The sequence below is a fragment of the Eucyclogobius newberryi genome, unplaced genomic scaffold (assembly GCF_026437365.1).
Source record: "Eucyclogobius newberryi isolate DKJ021-1_F unplaced genomic scaffold, fEucNew1.0.hap1 SCAF_10, whole genome shotgun sequence".
Lineage (NCBI taxonomy): Eukaryota > Metazoa > Chordata > Actinopteri > Gobiiformes > Gobiidae > Eucyclogobius > Eucyclogobius newberryi.
Window position 1 is genome coordinate 1,582,688 of NW_027315724.1, and position 21,910 is coordinate 1,604,597.

Genomic DNA, 21,910 nt, shown 5'->3' on the forward strand with positions numbered 1-21,910 from the left:
CTTTCTCTTTGTTTCTGTGACAAAGACCATGATTTCAATCTTGTCTGAGTTCAGCTGGAGAAAGTTGTTTTGCCTCCACACATTGACTCTGGCACCAGCAGGAGGCCCTCTGGCACCAGCAGGAGGCCCTCTGACACCAGCAGGAGGCCCTCTGACACCAGCAGGAGGCCGGTCCACACACTGATCTGTTGGATGCAGTGACAGAGTGAATCCACTGGTCCATATTCACCTGCGACAGTGAAACATTCGCAGCGTATCAGCTGACCTAACGGCAGCATGTAGAGGTTGAACAGAACCCATGGGGTACTCCACAGGTCAGGGGCGTGTGGTCTGAGACACAAAGTACTTCCTGTCTTCCAGATAGGACCTCAGCCAGTTTAGGGCGGGGCCAGTGATGCCCACCCAGTCCTCTAGTCTCTGTAAGAGGGTCCCACCCAGTCCTCTAGTCTCTGTAAGAGGGTCCCACCCTGTCCTCTAGTCTCTGTAAGAGGGTCCCACCCTGTCCTCTAGTCTCTGTAAGAGGGTCCCACCCTGTCCTCTAGTCTCTGTAAGAGGGGCCCACCCTGTCCTCTAGTCTCTGTAAGAGGGTCCCACCCTGTCCTCTAGTCTCTGTAAGAGGGCCCCATGATGGACAGTGTCAAAAGCAGCATCAGATCTAACAGAATTAAGACTGAGGCTTTGCCCGTGTCAGTGTTCAGGAGGATGTCATTTGTCACCTTGACAACAGCAGTCTCAGTCACCATGACAACAGCAGTCTCAGTCACCATGACAACAGCAGTCTCAGTGTGATGAGGTCTAAAACTTGAAAAACATCAAATGAGTTGTTTATACAGAGGAAATCTGTGAAAGGACTTTGGCCCAAAATGTCAGATTAGAGATGGACCAGTCAGGACTGCAGCATCAAGACGGCTCTTCTTTAGGAGAGGCTTTATGACCACTCCCCCTGACCCCTGACCCCTGCTCTTCTTTAGGAGAGGCTTTATGACCGCAGTTCTCAAAGACATTGGGAATGTTCCAGATTGAAGCTTTAACTATGTGAGTGATGCTAACAAACTGTTCAGCACAGACTTTAGAAATCTGGAGGCTCACACATGGAGGCAGCTGTAGATGAACTCAGACTGGTGATGATCTCATGGACAGTTTTGTCAGTTACAGGTGCAAAGTGAGTCAGCTCTAAGTGTCTTGGTGGTTTTATGGGGATTTTGTTCAATGTGGGATTTACAACATGTTTAATGCCCTGAACTTTGTCATTAAAGAATAATGCAAACTCATGACACTTGATGTGGAAATGAGTTCTAACGGCAGCTGAGCTGAAGGGTTTGTTAATCTATCAAACAGTTAATCTTGTTAACAGGCCTCGTCAGTTTTTACTGCAGCTTCCAATTATTTCAGAAAGAAATAAGAAGAATTCAATGCAAAAACAATGTTTTCCATTTTTCCAATATCATAAACTATTCATTTTCGTAAAGCGCACATACTTTCCTACGTTACTCTGTGTGTTCCTGGTCACTGACGGGCAATTTTGCTATTTTTGAGTGGGCTCTACCCACTTTGTGTTGTTGGCCCTCAATAGGATAATAATTGTATTTTTGCATTACATACCGTGGGGAGTTGGGAAACGTAGTCATGAGCTACTTGGCCTAAACAAGCGCTTTACATGGGGATGACGATTGCTCGTCTGGGATGACTTTTGCACAGGTTTTGCCCATTTACAACAATAATGTTAAATGCTAATAATATTAGCTAAATTTGATTATGAAAGTGTCTTTCTATGTTTACATCCAGAAAAAAGAGCTGGTTATTATATGATTTTTGTAAATGTCATTTAAATATTTACATCTGATTTCTTTCTGATTGTTCACATCTGTGCAGTTTTTGACAGGGAAAATTACCAAAAAGGGCAAATTAATGCAAAAAAAGACTCCTGACCCGTGTGTCACCAGATCAGATTTCTCTTGTGCTGTAAAGTTGAGTAAAGGTGCACTCGACCTCTGCTTCCCCACACGTTGTGCTGAAGGGAAAGCTGCTCCTGATGGTGATTGAAAGTAGGCCACTGGTCTCTGCAAGTGATTGATGTGACGCAGCCACTTGCTCTGTCAGAGGCGCTTGTATGTGTCTGTCACTGCCAGACGCACAATGGAGCTCACTCGCTCATCCTCTGCACACCGCCCCTCTGCACACCGCCCCGCTGCACATGCCCTTCCCAGTTCTGCGCGGGACTTGTGGTGGTGATTCCGCCCCACCCCCGGGTCACTTCCTGTCCCACACATCACCAGCTCAGCTCCAGAGAAAGTTTCTGAGCACATTTGGCAACCATTAGGTGTTAGGGGGACATTTCTTTACAGCGCAGTCCGCCAAGTCCTAAGCATGTGACAGAGTAGGGATTACAGGTCAGGGTTTAGGGCGGGGGGGCTCAAGGCCTTCGTTCCTATAAGGAAACATGAGCTGCAGATTACAGCAGACATGTGGAAGACATCAGTGAAGTTTTGGGACAATTCTGTTTTTAGTTTTTTTCCTTTCAGCTCGCAGCAGCTCACCAGACGAGCGTTGTCCTTCCTGACTCAACCTTGTCACTGGAGTAGACGATGCAGTGGGATGAAAAAGGGTTTGCCCCCTCCTGATTCCTTATTTGTTTGACATGTTTGTCACACTTACATTTTGAAGATTATCAAACTAATGTATATATTAGTCAAAGTCAACAGAAGGAAACAAAAGCGAGCTTGCTACGCCAACATTTGTCATTGTATCTGTGATGGCACATGGGTGTCATTCATTTTGACACATTTTCAAACATTTTGACCGAAAATCCGAGGTGGAAAGAATAAAGTATGAGGTGTAACGTTTTGCAAAAATTGTGTTCCGCCCACAATGGCTGACTTCCTGTGGCGTTCAGGATTGTGAATACTGACCAAATCATTTTCATGCATTTATATTATATTCCTGTGTCCTATTTATCATGGGTCACGGTGTTCTTACAGTGTACTTTCTGTGTACTTTCTGATTATCTGTACTGGTACAAATAATCTTAAAGCTGACGTCATGCCACTTTCTCAGACCCAAGCAACAGCTTTATAAAACACAGTTAAACTGTGGAAGGGGGATCTCAGCTGCAAGACGAACAACATGCTACTGTTTTGCCTGTTTTTCCCTGTTAGCATCAAATAAAGACCTTGAGAACGATCCTCGCCTCTCGCAGTCTGTTAAGATAAGATAATCCATTATTGTCCCACATGGGGAAATTTCATTGTTGCAACGCAGGTAGATACAGAGGAAAAGTACAGATCACTTAAAGGAAGTTTGAAAAACACTCTTATTAGAAGAACTCTTATAAACAAAACCTCCCATTTCCCAACAAGGGATGGAGGGGAAAATAATAAAGATATAAATAAATAAATACATGAATACCATTGCATGTGATCATGACAGTAATTGCACATGAATATGTGTCACGACGGCACATGAATTTCACAGTAATCGCACATGAATCACGACAGTTGCACATGGTTAGGTCAGTATTGCGAGTGTTCAGGACTAACAGTGTTTGTTATAAAGTCTGACAGCAGCAGAAGGAAAGACCTGTGAAACCTCTCCTTCACACAGCGAGGGTGGATCAGTCTCTCACTGAAGCTGCTCTCCAGAGCGGACAGAGTGTCCTGCAGGGGACAGAGTGTCCTGCAGGGGACAGAGTGTCCTGCAGGGGGTGACACTCATGGTCAAGCATAGATGTGAATCTAGCCAGGACCCTTCTGTCCCCCACCTCCTGCACCGAGTCCAGAGGACAGCCCAGGACGGAGCTGGACTTCTTGATGACTTTGTCCAGCTTCTTCCTCTCCCTCTCTGTGATGCTGCTGCTCCAGCAGGCCACACCTACAGGAGCTGATGCCACCACAGAGTCAGAGAAGGTCTTCAGAAGTGGCCCTGTCACTCCAAAAGACCTGAGTCTCCTCAGGAGGTAGAGCCGACTCTGGCTCTTCCTTTACAGTGCGTCTGTGTTATGAGTCCAGTCCAGTTTGTGGTTCAGATGAACACCCAGGTACTTGTATGAGTCACTCTCTCAATGTCCCGTCCCTGGATGTTCACTGGTGAGGGGGCAGTGGGGTGGCGTCTGCGGAAATCCACCACCATCTCCTTGGTCTTCCCCGCGTTGATGAGGAGGTGGGTCCGCTGACACCAGTCCACAAAGTCCTGCGCCAGTCCTCTGTACTCCGCATCATCGTCGTCCGTGAAGAGTCCGATGATGGCAGAGTCATCAGAGAACTTCTGCAGGACACAGCTGTCCGTGTCGTGTCTGAAGTCTGCAGTGTAAAGGGTGAAGAGAAAGGGCGCGAGGACAGTGCCCTGGGGCGCCCCCACACTGCAGGTCCGAGTGTCAGACACACAGTCCCGGGCTCTCACAAACTGGGGTCGGTCTGTGAGGTAGTCCAGGATCCACTCTGCCAGGTCATACTCCACACCAGCCGTCTCCAGCTTGTCCCTCTGGAGCTGATGGTGTTGAAGGCGCTGGAAAGATCGAAGAACAGGATCCTCACAGAGCTGCCAGGCTTTTCCAGGTGAGAGAGAGAACAGTGCAGCAGGGAGATGACGGCGTCCTTCACTCCGATGCCAGGCCGATATGCAAACTGCAGTGGGTCCATGGCTGAGCTCACGGTGGAGCGGAGGTGGTCCAGGACTAGCTCCAGTGTCTTCATCAGGATGTGAGAGCCACCGGCCTGAAGCTGTTGAGGTCTTTGGGGCGCGGTGTCTTAGGCACAGGTACCAGACAGGAGGTCTTCCAGACCTGTGGTACCACCCTCAGCTTCAGGCTCATGTTGAAGACATGCTCCATAACTCCACACAGTTCATCTGCGCAGGACTTAAGGAGCCTGGGGCTGATGCCGTCAGGTCCTGCTGCCTTCCTCACTTTAATCCTCTTCAGCTCTCTCCTCACCTGTGCTGCTGTGACAGTCAGTGGTTGGCAGGGGGACTGTGTGCTGGGGGGATGGGTGAGTCCAGGCGAAGTGGGGAGCTGATGGTCCGGGGCAGATAAGCGAAGAGGAACAGATGCAGGGCATTGTCCAGCTGTGGAAGAGGGAGCATGCAGCTGTGCAGGGGGAGGGGCGGGTGACTGATCAAATCTCAAGAAGTGAGCATTTAAATCATTCACCCACTATAGATCCCCCTCTGTCTGGGCAGGGGGGATTTTGAAGCCCAAGATGGTTTTTAGGCTTCTCCACACTCCCTGAATGTTCTTCTGCGGCAGCTGCTCCTCCATCCTCCTCTTGTAGCTTCTGCCTGCCTGATCTTCCTCCTCAGCTCCTTCTGCACAGTCCTCAGCTCCTCCTTGTTCCCTGACCTGAAGGCTCTCTTCTTCTCCTTCAGCAGAGCCTTCAGTTCACGGTTAATCCATGGCTTGTTGTTTGGAAAACACCGCACCGTCCGGGAGGGAACAATGTTCTCAAAACAGAAGTTGATGTAGTCCGTGATGCACTCTGTGATGGTGTTGATGTCCTCCCCATGTGGGCCATAGAGCTCAGTCCAGACAGTGGTGCTGAAGCAGTCCCTCAGAGCCTCCTCGCTCTCAGCAGACCACATCCTCACCTCACGGGACACCACAGGCTGCCTGCGCACGATGGGTTCATACACAGGCCTCAGATGTACAAGGTTGTGGTCCGAGCTGCCCAGGGGAGGGAGGGGGGAAGAAGAATAAGCCTCTTTGGTGTTGGCAAAAAACAAGTCCAATGTTCTATTGTTTCTGTTCCTGTTATAGACTTAACTTCCACAGGATGAATTCATAATATCATTTTTTACATGTCATCACATTAAGTATGTTTGTACCAAGTCACATACAAATCCATCGGTAAATTTAGAACAGCTTCACAGCTGTTGATCAAGAGAGACAACAAGGCATAATGTCCTCTAAAAGCTCCCTTGTGTTCTAGACCACATTCCAAGCTCCTCAAAGACATTCTCCCCCTAATTATATTCTCTATTCTTACTATAATAAAGACTTCAGTAGAAAGTGTTTATGTTCCACGTCCTTCAAACATGACGTCATTAAACCTCTTCTGAAAAAGACTCATCTAGATCCCGACCTATTGTTAAACTACAGACCAATTTATAATCTGCCCTTTGTCTCTAAAATCCTTGAAAAAGTTGTAGTTAAACAGTTTTCTACAGCAGAGTTCAGAGCCCACCACAGCAGGGTCCAGAGCCCACCACAGCAGGGTTCAGAGCCCACCACAGCAGGGTCCAGAGCCCACTAAAGCAGGGTTCAGAGCCCACCACAGCAGGGTTCAGAGCCCACCAAAGCAGGGTTCAGAGCCCACCACAGCAGGGTTAAGAGCCCACCACAGCAGGGTTCAGAGCCCACCACAGCACTGAAACTGCACTAGTTAAAGTCACAGATGATTTGTTATCAGCTGCAGACGATGGACTGGTCTCAATCCTGGTTCTGACCTCAGCGTTTGACCATCGACCACAACGTTCTACTGCAGAGGTTTGAATGTGATGTAGGTGTCAGAGGCCCCGCCCTCAGCTGCTTTAAATCCTATTTATCTGAAAGGTACCAGTTTGTTAATGTAAACCAGAGCTCCTCACCTTGTTCTAAAGTAACTTACGGTGTGCCACAGGGGTCAGTACTCGGTCCAGTTCTGTTTCCTCTTTATATGCTGCCGTTAGGTCACATGATCAGGTCACATGACATTAACTTCCACTGCTCTGCAGACGACACTCATCTGTATTTATCAATGAACCTGATCAGAGCGATCAAGTTCAGACTTAGAGCTTGTGTGAAGGAGATAAAACCTGGAGGACACTTAATGATCTGCTTCTTAACCCTAAACAAACCAAGGTCATTGTGCTGGAGGTCATTGTGCTGGAGGTCATTGTGCTGGAGGTCATTTTGCTGGTCCTAAACATGTACGAGACGCTTTATCTGAGCAGATAGTCACACTGGACAATGTCAGTGAAGCCTCCAGTTCTACTGTAAGAAACCTCAGAGTCTGATTGGACCAGGAGCTCTCATTTAAAGCTCATATAAATCAAGCCTGTAAAACAGATTTGCGCAATGTAGATCAAATCTGAAGAATCCGGCCTAAAAGCGAAGCTGAAAAACGTCTCCTGCATTTGTAACGTCTAGATTCTCCTGTAACTCCTGCTCACAGCAGGTCCTAAAAGCTCCATAAAAAGCTTTAACTGGTTCAAAATGCAGCAGCAAGATTACAAACAGGAACTGAAAGAAGAGAGCACATTACGCCGGTGCTGGAGTCTCTTCACTGGCTCCTGTCAAGTTTAGAATCACATTTAAACTCCTCCTCCTGACTTACAAAACCATAAATGACATGGCCCCTCCCACCTCAAAGATGCTATAGAACCATCTCATCCAAACAGAGCTCTTCACTCTCTAAATGCTGGCTTCTGGTGCCAAGAGTCTCTAAAAGGACAGTAGGAGGTAGAGCCTTCTGGTGGTCCCAAGAGTCTCTAAAAGTACAGTAGGAGGTAGAGCCTTCTGGTGGCCCCAAGAGTCTCTAAAAGCACAGTAAGAGGTAGAGCCTTCTGGTGGTCCCAAGAGTCTCTAAAAGCACAGTAGGAGGTAGAGCCTTCTAGTGGTCACAAGAGTCTCTAAAAGCACAGTAGGAGGTAGAGCCTTCTGGTGGTCCCAAGAGTCTCTAAAAGCACAGTAGGAGGTAGTCTTCTGGTGGTCCCAAGAGTCTCTAAAAGTACAGTAGGAGGTAGAGCCTTCTGGTGGCCCCAAGAGTCTCTAAAAGCACAGTAAGAGGTAGAGCCTTCTGGTGGTCCCAAGAGTCTCTAAAAGCACAGTAGGAGGTAGAGCCTTCTAGTGGTCACAAGAGTCTCTAAAAGCACAGTAGGAGGTAGAGCCTTCTGGTGGTCCCAAGAGTCTCTAAAAGCACAGTAGGAGGTAGAGCCTTCTGGTGGCCCCAAGAGTCTCTAAAAGCACAGTAGGAGGTAGAGCCTTCTGGTGGTCCCAAGAGTCTCTAAAAGCACAGTAGGAGGTAGAGCCTTCTGGTGGCCCCAAGAGTCTCTAAAAGCACAGTAGGAGGTAGAGCCTTCTGGTGGTCCCAAGAGTCTCTAAAAGCACAGTAGGAGGTAGAGCTCCTGTGTTATGGAATCAGCTCCTGTCCATGTTAAAGAGGCCGACACAGTCTCTTCATTTAAGTCCAGGCTTAAAACTTTCCTCCTTGAAATGGACAGACCAGTTAGGAAAAGAAATATAAAACGACAGTTTCAGCTCTCCTGCCCTAGGAGCAACTATGGGGGAAGTATGGCAGCACAGACTTTAACCTTTTTAAATCTAAGATTAAAACATATTTATTCCGACTGACTTTTTACACTTCTGTACAGTTTGTTTTACTTAGTCTTTATGTTTTGTGTTGCTTTGGTTTTATTGTGAAGCTCTTTGGTCAATTTGGTCACTTTGGTCACTTTGAGCTCTATAGATAAAGGTTGATTGATAGATATAAACACTTTTCAAAATTTTACAATTAACACTGTCATTGTTAACTGGCTCGTTTGTTGATCGCTGCAGCAAGTATCAAGAGTCCACTGAGCTCCGCCTGGTCAGTAACAGCACAGAAACATCCCATAAACATTCAGTCTTTATTCCAGGTCAATTTGCCTCTTATTCACGGCGTTATGAGCACAAACAGCTGATGAACTAATATGTCCCTAGATTTGATTTCACTAATGTAGCAGCATTAAACATTGGACCAGTTGTCGTGACAAAAGGCTTTGGGATTTCTGTCCACACAGTCCAGAGTGCAGCTCACAGAGGCTGTGCTCAGTGTGCAGAACAGATCTGAGCACAGATGCAGCAGCATGAGAAGCAGGTTAAACACGACTGCGGTCACTACTGTCCTCTTCTTTTTAATAACACAAACACAATAGAACATAAAAACAACATTAAACACGACACAGAGAGTTGACCTCCCCGTGTCTGGGTGGTTTTCCTCCAATTTACCCCCTCAAAACATGCACCAAATAAAGACGTCTTAACCTTCTCCGGAGGATGCACGCAGCGACCACTGCTCCTGAGGAGAGGCCCCAGCGCCATTGAAGGATGGGTCAAATGCAGAGGGCAAATATTTCCCTTTGGGGACAATAAAGTGTACCTTATGAAGGCACTGGAAGCAGAGTTTATACTGAATCCCATAGTAAATGTAAAGCCATTGGAGGGAGTGAGACTCTATTTGTTTGAATTTCCCCCGAATGCGTCAAAACATCTTCTGCTCTGTTTTTAAGTCCATAAACCAATTTTGTTCTGACACACATTTAGTTTATGGTTTATAATGTATTTATGTTTTCATTGTTCATTCCCACAGCTGACAGCAGAGGGCGCGCTAACGCCTAAAAACATGTCAGAAACCTTTGTGTGTCCAAAAGCATGTACTAAAATCACATGAATGCATAATATGTGCACTTTAAATGCCATACTGTGGAACATGCACCGTCTATGAACTCTATAAACTCACCAATGTAACTCTTAAATAGAGAGTAATAAACATACACATATATTCATTTTTCATCATAATAACAATAAATATGCTACACATTGATGATTTAAAATTGTTTCTCTTGCCACTAAGTAATATATTTCAGGGACATTTAAAGTTGTAAAACATGAATTGCTAAGGCGTCCATATAATCTATCAAAGGTCAAAATACCACGTTCTGTATCCTTGAAGTGCTGTACAGAGGAGTATTGATCAGAGCTTTCCCACTAGGCCATAACCTGCATATGCAGACAAAATGTACCAGTGCGGAGGAGTGACTTAGTGACTTTGAAGGTTAAACTCATGTTCTGGTGATAGACGATCAAAACATGTCAATACTTCACAGATGCATGGACACTAATCCTGTCTGAGCGCTGTCAAAAGCCTATCTCGTCCTCACAAGCAGACGAGAGCACTTGTTTTTTGATTAGTTGTAGTCACTTGGGGCGCTGCTTTCAGCCTGATCTGTGTCACTCTTTGCCAAAGCCTTCCAGCGCCGGTCTCCTCTGCCTGGGCGAGCATCAAACATGTCTGCACTGCAGCAGAGATGTGCCACACCTTTGGGTGTTACCTGCTGGTGAACGGATGACTGGGCTCAGCTACTATGGCTCAAGCTTTTACCTGCAAAAGCTCAAAAAGACTGAATACATATGTCACACTATTGTCGCCCCCGAGGCAACGGCTGTTTTGGGCTTTTCTCTAGCTAGAGACTGTAAGAATCAATCAAAAAACTCTTTGAGCATATGTGAAGTACCAATAGCACTATAAGAAGGTTAAAAGTTCTGAAAAGTAGTTTTGCATGATATGGGACCATTAAAAAGTACCTTTTTACCAACAAAATCCCCAAAAACGAGAAGCAAGAGATGACAAAATCAGGAAAACAAAAGACTGGTAACGCTACAGGAACGACACTAACAAAGCTGAAGGCCCACGGCTCCGGTGGAAAACAGCCCGCCTCACAAGCTAACAAGGCTAACACGACTAGCAGGCCTGAGGCGAACATGGCTAACAAGCTCTACGTCGCAGCCCTGCAGTCAGATTTCGGGCAAAATGCAAAGCTCCGTCCCTGAATTCGGGTCTCCAAGGTCGCACTTGACCGAAGGTGGAGGGGTCATCACACCGACTGGCCACTATGATGCATGACATTATGTTTTTTTGTAGTTTTTCCTGGGCGAGAAGGAGGAGCTAAGGACAGAAGGAGGGTCTAAGGACAGAAGGAGGGTCTAAGGACAGAAGGAGGAGCTAAGGACAGAAGGAGGGTCTAAGGACAGAAGGAGGGTCTAAGGACAGAAGGAGGGTCTAAGGACAGAAGGAGGAGCTAAGGACAGAAGGAGGGTGTAAGGACAGAAGGAGGGTCTAAGGACAGAAGGAGGGTCTAACCCTAACCCCTAACCCTTCACCTCTTCCATCACCTCCTCCATCACCACGTCCATCACCTCCTCCATCACCACCTCCATCATCTCCATCACCTCCTCCATCACCTCTTCCATCACCTCCTCCATCACCTCCTCCATCACCGTGTGGTACGCTGGAGCCACAGAGACAGAGACTACAGTGCATTCTGCGCTCTGCAGACTTGGGCACAAGTTCGAGAGCCAGGGAGCAATGCGCATGGTCAATCTTTATTTTCCCAACTTTTATTAGAAGTTTGAGATATTCGAGGATCCATGTCTACATTTACTTGACCACATCTTTACCCTCAGTGTCCACTGGAATGCCGAAAATCCACAAATTACATCTGCGTTCTCTGTTCTCCAGATCGTCCAGTTTTTCTGTCAAAACACAGACCTGGTTTGTAAATTCTGCCACTTCTGGTTTGTTAAGTAGAGACAGTGTCCTCTCCTCTACCGCTGCAGCTCGGGTCTCCAGTTTGCATTTCTTGGAATTTCAAATCACGCGTTTCCTCCAAGGTTGTATCAATATTTGCATCCACTGTCTTCGTAATCTTGTCAGTAATCTCCCATCAAGCCGCTATAAAGTCTATCTCAGGCAGAGTCTTCCCCCTGCGGCGGCCGGGAGCTGGCGCGAGAGGTGGTCGGCGCAGTGGCAGAGCCCGAGCCGGAGCCTGCACCCGGGTGCGCGGGGGTTTGCGCCAATGCAGAGCTAGCTAGCTTAGATGTAGCATTGCCAGCCTGTTTATTGGTGTGGTTTTTCTTGTATGTATATAGCTCTAAAGACACACCTCAGAGTGTATAAAGCTCTAAAGACACACCTCAGAGTGGTATAAAGCTCTAAAGACACACCTCAGAGTGTGTAAACCTCTAAAGACACACCTCAGAGTGTATAAAGCTCTAAAGACACACCTCAGAGTGGTATAAAGCTCCAAAGACACACCTCAGAGTGATATAAAGCTCTAGACACACCTCAGAGTGCATAAAGCTCTAAAATACCCACTTAGTCCTTTCCTTTTGGCAACTTTTAATAGGACACTTTTTAAAACTCCTCGCCTCCGAGTGTGAAAGAGGACATCATGTCCCTGAGACCAAAAGAAGGGAAGGACTGTGCCTCATATAGACCTATTTCTATTCTGAATGTGAACTATAGTATAAAAACCTCAATTATGTCCAAAATCAAATCAAATTTATTTATGAAGCACAATTCATACAAACCGCAATTCAAAGTGCTTTACAGTGTTTAAAACACAATAAAAAAAATAAAAACACAATGCAATTTATAAAAATATAAAACAATGTACGTCAGAGTAAATAAATAAAATAAAATTAATGTGGTATTTTAAAATATTAAAAACCAGGTAAAATCAGTCATAGGCGCGGCTAAACAAAACAGTTTTTAGCTTGGATTTAAACACAGCCGGGGGCGGGGCCTGTCTCACGACTTCAGGAAGACTCTTCCAGACCTTTTCCCCATTGACCTGGAACACAGATTCTCCATGTCTGGTCCTGACTCTGGCACCAGCAGGAGGCCGGTCCCTGAGGTCCTTAGAGTCCGAGGTGGTTCGTATGACACACACTTATTACTTAATTACTCCTACATTTTTTATCTTGTTTACGGGTTTTAGAGCGAGACTCTGGAGGTGACGCTGACACTTTCTCTAAGTTTTTGTGACAAAGACCATGATTTCAGTCTTGTCTGAGTTCAGCTGGAGAAAGTTGTTTTGTCTGTGAATGGTCCATATTCATCTGCGACAGTGAGACATAGATCTGACTCGTCCTCATCATTGTGATTGGACACACCACTGTTTCGTATTAGCAACAGTGGTGTGTAAAAACAAATACTCCCCAAATGATTCACTATGGTTAGAGGACTTATTAACAGACGACAAGTGCAAGATAAATAGAACATAAGATAAGATATTCCTTTATTGTCCACACATGGGGAAATTTCATTGTTGCAACCCAGTAGATACAGAGGAAAAGGACAGATCACTTATAAGAAGTTTAAAAAAGACTCTTAATAGAAGAACTTTTATAAACAAAACTCTTAAAGACCAAAGCTCTCATTTCTTAATAAGGAATGGAGGGAAAAATAAAGATTAAATAAAATAAAAATAGCATAAGACAAGATAATACTACTAATAATGGTAAAATAAACACTCAGTTGTGTGCACATGAATGTGACATTATTGCGTGTGAGTACGACAGTAATTGCACGTGAATATGTCTCTGTGAAAAGCAAGACACTGCTCTCCCTATAAATCATCCATCCATCCATCTTCTGCCGCTTTATCCGGGGCCGGGTCGCGCGGGCAGCAGTCTGAGCAGGGACTCCCAGACTTCCTCTTCCCCAGACGCTTCCTCCGACTCCTCTGGGGGGATCCTGCGGCGTTCGCAGGCCAGCCGAGAGACATAGTCTCTCCAGCGTGTCCTGGGTCTTCCCCGGGGCCTCTTCCCGGTGGGACATGCCTGAAAACCTCCCGAGGGAGGGGGCCAGGAGGATCCGGAACAGATGCCCGAGCCATCTCAGCTGGCTCCTCTCGACGTGGAGGAGCAGCGGCTCTACTCCGGGCTTCCCCCGTGTGGCCGAGCTCCTCACCTTATCTCTAAGGAAGCGCCCAGCCACACGGCGGAGGAAACTCATTTCGACCGCTTGTATCCGCGATCTTGTTCTTTCGGTCACTACCCAAAGCTCATGACCATAGGTGAGGTCAGAACGTAGACCGACCGGTAAATAGAGAGCTTTGCCTTTCGGCTCAGCTCCCTCTTCACCACAACGGTCCGATGCAGCGACTGCATCACGGCAGCCGCTGCACCGATCCGCCTGTCGATCTCACGCTCCATCCTTCCCTCACTCGTGAACAAGACCCCGAGATACTTGAACTCCTCCACTTGGGACAAGGACACCCCACCCACCTGGAGAGGGCAAGCCACCTTTTTCCGGTCGAGAACCATGGCCTCGGATTTGGAGCTGATTCTCATCCCAGCCGCTTCACACTCGGCTGCAAACCGTCCCAGTGCATGTTGCAGGTCCGGGTTTGATGGAGCCATCAGGACAACATCGTCTGCAAACAGCAGAGATGAGATCCTGTGGTCCCCAAACCGTACACCCTCCGACCCCTGACTGCGCCTAGAAATTCTGTCCATAAAAATTATGAACAGAACCGGTGACAAAGCGCAGCCCTGAGGAGTCCCTCACTGGGAACAGGTCTGACTTACTGCAGTGAACACAGCTCCTGCTCCGGTCATACAGGGACCGGACAGCCCTGAGCAAAGGGCCCCGGACCCCGTACTCCCGGAGCACCCCCCAAAGGACACCCCGAGGGACACGGTCGAAAGCCTTCTCCAGATCCACAAAGCACATGTGGACTGGTTGGGCAAACTCCCATGAACCCTCGAGCACCCGATGGAGGGTATAGAGCTGGTCCAGTGTTCCACGACCGGGACGAAAACCACTCTGCTCCTCCTGAATCTGAGGTTCTACTATCGGTCGGATTCTCCTCTCCAGTACCTTGGAATAGACCTTACCCGGGAGGCTGAGGAGTGTGATCCCTCTGTAGTTGGAACACACCCTCCTGTCCCCCTTCTTGAACAGAGGGACCACCACCCCGGTCTGCCAGTCCAGAGGCACGGTCCCCGACCGCCACGCGATGTTGCAGAGACGTGTCAACCAAGACAGTCCTACAACATCCAGATACTTTAGGTACTCAGGGCGGATCTCATCCACCCCCGGAGCCCTGCCACCGAGGAGTTTGCGAACAACCTCAGTGACTTCAGATGGCTGAGCCAGCCTCTGAGTCCCCGGTCTCTACTTCCTCTTCGGAAGACGTGACTGAGGGATTAAGGAGATCCTCAAAGTATTCCTTCCACCGTCCGACGACATCCCCAGTCTAGGTCAGCAGGCCTCCACCCGCACCATAAACGGTGTTGGTGAGACACTGCTTCCCCCTCCTGAGGCGCCGGACGGTTTGCCAGAATTTCTTTGGTGCCGACCGATAGTCCTCCTCCATGGCCTCCCTGAACTCCTCCCAGGCCCGGGTTTTTGCCTCTGCGACAGCACGAGCCGCGGCTCGCTTGGCCTGCCGATACCCGTCGATGACCTCCGGAGACCTACAAGCCAAAGTGGCCTGATAGGCCTCCTTCTTCAGTCTGACGGCATCCCTTACTTCCGGTGTCCACCACCGGCACCGGAGCCACGACAGGCACCGGAGACCTTGCGACCACAACTCCGAGCAGCCGCATCAACAATGGAGGCGGAGAACATGGTCCACTCGGACTCAATGTCCCCAGCCTCCCCCGGGACATGGGAGCCCAAACTGTGCGTGGAGGTGAGGCCGACTATATCTAGTCGGTATCGCTCAACCTCCCGCACAAGCTCAGGCTCCTCCCCCCCAGTGAGGGGACAACCCTTATGGATCCTCCTGCGGGTGGAGGGCCCACGGGAGGGCGGCCCCACGTCGCTCTTTCGGGCTGTGCCCGGCCGGGCCCCGTGGGGTAAGACCCGGCCACCAGGCGCTCGCCATGGAGCACCCATCCCAGGCCTGGCTCCAGGATGGGGCCCCCGGTGACGCCAATCCGGGCGACGTAAACTGCCTTGTTCTTGTTGTCATCATAGAGGGCTTCTGAACCGATCTTTGTCTGACCTGTCACCTAGGACCTGTTTGCCTTGGGAGACCCGACCAGGGGCATGAAGCCCCCGACAACATAGCTCCCGGGATCATTCGGGCGCTCAAACCCCTCCACCACGTTAAGGTGTCGGTTCAAGGAGAGGCCCCTATAAATCACATATGTAAATCACAACATAATGAACCAATTACAAAAGCAACAGAACAAAGCTGTAGTCATGATAGTTCATTTGTTTATTAATTATAAAAACATATTGGGTTTCTGTCTGATGGTTCAACATCAAGAATTCAAATCAATGGTCACAAGAAAGAACCGCTGACTCTGGAAAGAGGGTTGAACCAGGGCAGTGACTGGTCCCCCCTCCTTTTTGCTTTGTACCCGGAACCATTGGCCCAATAAATCAGAATCAGAATCAGAAAAGGTTTATTGCCATTGTCATTGTCTCATCAATTCAGTGCAACATAAAACAAAAAACAATGAATAAGTCATTAAGTCAGTGGGTGAACAGTGCAGTGAGTGATAGTGTTTAAGAACATTAATAGTGTCTAATTTATATTCACGGTGTTTCTCAAATGATGAGATGGAGCATGAAGTTCTAGAAATGTCCAAACCCAACGTGATGCACTCTTTTCAAAAAATTGGCCCAATGTCTGGATACAAATTTGATGTACACTAACTTAAATCATCTCATTCTGACCTTTATAAAGACCTGCAAACGGTATTGTCCTCCATAAAGATCTGTCAACTATTTTGAGAGAAAATTTAACCTTATCCCTTATCAAGTCAAAGGTTGAAACTTAAAAAATGAAAATGTTGCTGTTCCAGACTCTTCCAATTTTCATCCCCAACTGGCTGTTTGATGAGTGGAATAAAACAATCTCAAGATTTCAATAGCAAGGCAAAAAGAAAAAAAGAAAAAACTTGCATCCAATTCAAAACTCGACCCTTTATATAAGGAAATTGGAGGTTGGAGTTTACCTCGTCTGAAACATGACTTTATTTCAGCTCAAATCAGAACAATGGAGTGGAACCTTCCAGGACGATGGAGGGTCCACGTAGTCACGATACACAAAGTCAAGGAAAAATGTGACTTATTCCCTGTAACTTTGTTTAATGCAATGTAAAGTTACACGGTGTAACTTTACATTGCATTAAACTGATATATCATATGCATTTCTTCTATAATAAAAGCGAGTTCCAGGATGATGGCTGCCTCTTTGGGCCGTGTCTGACAGGCTGCGGTTTTCTGTCTTTATTAGTAGTTCACCCGATGAGAACTAATATTTCTTCGTGTGTCCGGACATATAATGAGCTTGGCAGCCCGGTGCAACGCTCCGCTCTTTTTCACACTTTTTTCACACTTATTATGCTTTATCTTTTGTATTTTATAAAAAAAATTCTACTTTAGTTCTCCAGAAGAGAATCTTTTAGAGCACGAGTCACATATTTCTTCACCAAACACGATGAGGCCTCGTTCTGCATTTCTGTCCATGTTTTAGTCTAGGATCGTTCTCATGCTCTTTATTTGTTGCATTCGGGGAAACAGGTTAAACATTACAGCATTGTCCATATTCTGAGTCTGTTTTCCCACAGTGTGGGTTTGATATGATGTCATGACGTCAGGTTTAGGATTGTTTGTTCTCCACAGGGCTGTGTACTTTCCCTCCTGCTCTTCTCCCTGTGACAAACTGCTGCACCTGCAGCGACATCCCATGACGACACCACCCTCATCACCATGACGACACCGCCCTCATCACCATGACGACACCGCCCTCATCACCATGACGACACCGCCCTCATCACCATGACGACACCGCCCTCATCACCATGACGACACCGCCCTCATCACCATGACGACACCGCCCTCATCACCATGACGACACCACCTTCATCACCATGACGACACCACCCTCATCACCATGACGACACCGCCCTCATCACCATGACGACACCGCCCTCATCACCATGACGACACCGCCCTCATCACCATGACGACACCGCCCTCATCACCACGACGATCAAGGGCCTCTGCTGGTCGGGTAAGAAGCTCTGGCAGGATTGTTCTCCCACTTTTTTAATCACACTTTAGGCTTCCAGCCTGGACAATTGTTATCTGGACATTTACGCATACAAATCGCTCTTTCTTGAACTGTGTGTGTTTTGTGTATTATTTTTTCTGTGAACTATCTCCAACTCGGGTTCAACAATAGGCGATTAGCCCCTTGGATTGGTTCTTCCTGTTAAAATTTCTCATGATTGATCCTCTTCTAACTGAAAGTGCACTTTAAACTTTAATTTTAACTTTACCTCTAAACAAGTTTGTTCTGTAGAGTGGAAATATTGGTGTTGTCACTACCGTTGTTTTTCGTATTTGTGGTACATGGTACAACCGCACGTGTTATTATTATTTTACCACTTCTCCTTGAGTCAGATCTTATCCTCTGACTAGACTAAACTAGTCATAATTGCTCATTTTCGTTGCGTGCTAGTTACAGGAGCCACCATCAGCTCCTCATCAAGAAGCTCCAGCAGAGGATGAACTTCCTGCAGCAGCTGAGGAAAGACAAACTGACAGAGGAGATGATGGTGCAGTTCTACACGGCCATCATTGAGTCCATCCTCACCTCCTCCATCACCTCCTCCAGCACCGTGTGGTACACTGGAGCCACAGCCAGGGACAAACAGAGACTACAGCGCCCTCTGATGAGAAGGTGATCGGCTGCAGACTTCCATCTCTGCAGGACCTGTACGTCTCCAGGACTCTGGGACGAGCAGGTCGGATCACAGCCCACTCCTCTCACTCTGGACACGGACTATTTGAGCCACTCCCCTCAGGCAGGAGGCCTCTCCCCTCAGCCTGGAGGCCACTCCCCTCAGGCAGAAGCTATGATCCATCCGGACCAGAACCTCCTGCCAAGAACAGCTTCCTCCCTTTTGCCATTGGACTCACTTTAATAATGAATGTAAATAATAATAATAATAATTTTGATTCAGATTTGAGTGACCTGGCAAAAGGTAAATTGACTTGGCTACTTCAACAACGTCTACACAAGATCAATGCCTTTTCACTGTGATCAACTAGCAGAGGTCACCTCATCGCCTCCTGCACTCATCTACTGTAGTGGAAATCTTTAAACTCCACAGAGGAGAGGGTCAGAGGAGAGGGTCAGAGGAGAGGGAGAGGAGGGGCTGGGCAGAGGCTGATGAAGAGGCTGATGAAGAGGCTGATGAAGAGGCTGCTGGAGCAGAGTGCACCAGGGCCGCTCGGTGAGCAGCAGCTGGTTTGCTTCCTGCCTGTTCTTCCCTGTGAAATCCACCATCTGCCGCCAACAAAACAACTAATTTATAAACTGTCAACTCCAGGGCCGCCTTTATCTATCAAGTGACCGCTATGCAAATCCTCTCATCTAATTACCACAGCACATTGTCAAAAAGCTACAGTTTCATCATTTCCACTTTTAAGTTTTAATTATTTATTTTTCTCCTAAACAATAGTTTTTTTGTGTGTGATTGGTGACAGTGGCGTTTTGAGCTCCTGGTGCTCTGCCTGGTGCAGACACAGTGTGAGTGTGGGCCTGGTCTGGGCGCAGTGACGAGACGCCGTGGCTAATTGTGCCTGATGCAACGCTGATGCACATCAGCGTTAATTAAAACGAGGTTTCAGTTTGAAGGAGGATTCTTCTGATGTGGTGTGACCCTGTGATGAAGCTGAGCATGTTGTGACAGGCGAGGGCAGTAAAATCTTTTGTGGCTTTTGAGGGAGAACTTGTATAGCACAATGCAGACTGAGCATTGCATATCGACTGTTCTTATACAATTCTATATGGTTTAAGCACTGAAAGTGAACAAGACAAACTCAATCAAGACATCAATTTAAAATGTCTTTACTTAACATGTTTTTGTTCAAAAACATGACACAGAGCGCGAGCAAACTGAAGCAAAACATCCAACATTGTCCAGCAAATGAGTCCAAAGTCTGTCAAAAAGGTGCATTTTTGATAGAATGTTTATGACTTCTGATTATGACGTCAGAAACATGAAGTTGCTCTGCTACTGACGAAATTTGCCTTAAATATAATTGTTTTACCTCCATAATCCCAGGAAAAGATAAGTAACCAGGGAAAACACAAGACTGGTAACAGGAGCCAAACAAACAAAAGTGACGGACTGTGGCCTCAAGATCTTCTTTTATAGTGGAGAAAAGAGGAGTATAGTTCTTCTCTCATCTTGTTGGTAGTTCTTTATGGAGGGCCACACTGAAATATTTAAGAAATTATGTTTACATTTAAATGGGTAAGTAAGAGAGAATTACATATTTTTGTACATTCAGTTTGTATCCAGACATTGGACCAATATCATGAAGTTTCAATTCAATTTATTTTTGTAACGCCCAAAATCACAACAACGGTTGCCTCTGACAACGGCGACAGTGAAAAACCAATTAAGCAATGTCCATGGGGACGAGGGACGATGTCCCAGAGTCCTCTGTCCTTAGAACCAGGAAAAACTACAAAAACCTCCTTGAGAAAAAGTAGAAGCCTGGAGGAGAACCAGCTCTTCAGGAGGAGAACCAGTTCTTCAGGAGGAGAACCAGCTCTTCAGGAGGAGAACCAGCTCTTCAGGAGGAGAACCAGCCCTTCAGGAGGAGAACCAGCTCTTCAGGAGGAGAACCAGCTCTTCCAGGCAGATGAAGGCAAGGCAAGGCAAGGCAAGTTTATTTGTAGAGCACATTTCATACACAAGGCAATTCAAAGTGCTTCACAGCAGGAAAAATGCATTCAAATCACAAAGAAATTACAGAAACAGAAATACAATAAAATTAACTAAATTAAAAATTATCAATCCAACTGATTGTCTAAACTAATAAAATCACAAACAAAAGAGAAGAGTGCAAAGAAAAAATCCTTTCAGTCATATGCGCAGCTAAACAAAACTGTTTTTAGCTTAGATTTGAACATTGTCAGAGTAGAAGCCTGTCTCACATCTTCAGGAAGACTGTTCCAGATTTTAGCTGCATAAAACTGAAACGCAGATTCCCCATGTTTTTTTCTGACTCTGGCACCAGCAGGAGGCCGGTCCCTGAGGTCCTCAGAGTCCGAGATGGTTCATATGGCACTAACATATCCAAGATGTACTTTGGTGCTAGGCCATGGAGAGACTTGTACACAAGCAGAGCTGCTTTAAAGTCTATTCTCTGAGCCACAGGGGGCAGTGCAGAGACCTGAGAACAGGACTAATGTGATCATACTTCCTGGTTCTAGTCAGGACCCAAGCAGCAGCGTTCTGGATGTACTGCAGCTGTTTTACAGCTCGTTTGGAGAGACCAGTGAGCAGGCCGTTACAGTAGTCTAATCTACTGGAGACAAACGCATGGATAAGTCTCTCTAAATCTGGTTTTGACACTATATTTTTGATTTTGGCAATGTTTTTTAGATGGTAAAAAGCTGCTGATGTTATTGATTTGACGTGGCTGTTAAAGTTCAAGTCTGAGTCCATTATTACCCCCAGATTTCTAATTTGGTTTGTAGGTTTTAGAGCGAGACTCTGGAGGTGACCGCTAACACTTTCTCTTTGTTTCTGTGGGCCAAAAACGATTATTTCAGTCTTGTCTGAGTTCAGCTGGAGAAAGTTGTTTTGCATCCACAAACTGATCTGTTGGATGCAGTGACAGAGTGAATCTACTGGTCCATATTCACCTGCCGATAGTGAAACATAGATCTGAGTGTCGTCTGCATAATTGTGATAGGACACATTTTCACTGCGTATCAACTGACCCAACGGCAGCATGTAGAGGTTGAACAGAAGGGGACCCAGGACTGACCCTTGGGGCACTCCACAGGTCAGGGTCATGTGGTCTGAGACACAGCTACCAATTTCAACAAAGTACTTCCTGTCTTCCAGATAGGACCTTAACCAGTTTAGGGCAGTGCCAGTGATGCCCACCCAGTCCTCTAGTCTCTGTAAGAGGATCCCATGATCGACAGTGTCAAAAGCAGCACTCAGATCTAACAGAATTAAGACTGAGGCTTTGCCCGTGTCAGTGTTCAGGCGGATGTCATTTGTCACCTTGACAAGAGCAGTCTCAGTGCTGTGATGAGGTCTAAAACCTGACTGAAAAACATCAAATGAGTTGTTTATTAAGAGGAAATCTGTGACTGTTTTAAACAACCTTTTCAAGGACTTTGCCCAAAAATGGCAGATTAGAGATGGGCCGATAATGACTCAGTACTGCGGCATCAAGACTGCTCTTCTTTAGGAGAGGCTTTATGACCGCAGTTTTCAAAGACATTGGGAATGTTCCAGATTGAAGCGACATGTTAACTATGTGAGTGAATGGTGCTAACAAACTGTTCAGCACAGACTTTAGAAATCTGGTGGGTAACACATCAAGGCAGCATGTAG

The 21,910-nt window shown here is 46.8% G+C and overlaps 1 long non-coding RNA gene across 1 annotated transcript in view; it reads left to right on the top strand.

The window, feature by feature from the left end:
• The window catches only part of LOC140370366 (uncharacterized), a 21,721-nt gene extending 192 nt beyond the window's left edge, over nt 1-21,529 (top strand). Inside the window, exon 2 of the long non-coding RNA XR_011928361.1 lies at nt 21,037-21,529. This is a non-coding gene — a long non-coding RNA (uncharacterized lncRNA). The remainder of the gene's footprint in view (nt 1-21,036) is intronic.
• The last annotated feature ends 381 nt before the right edge of the window (nt 21,530-21,910 follow it).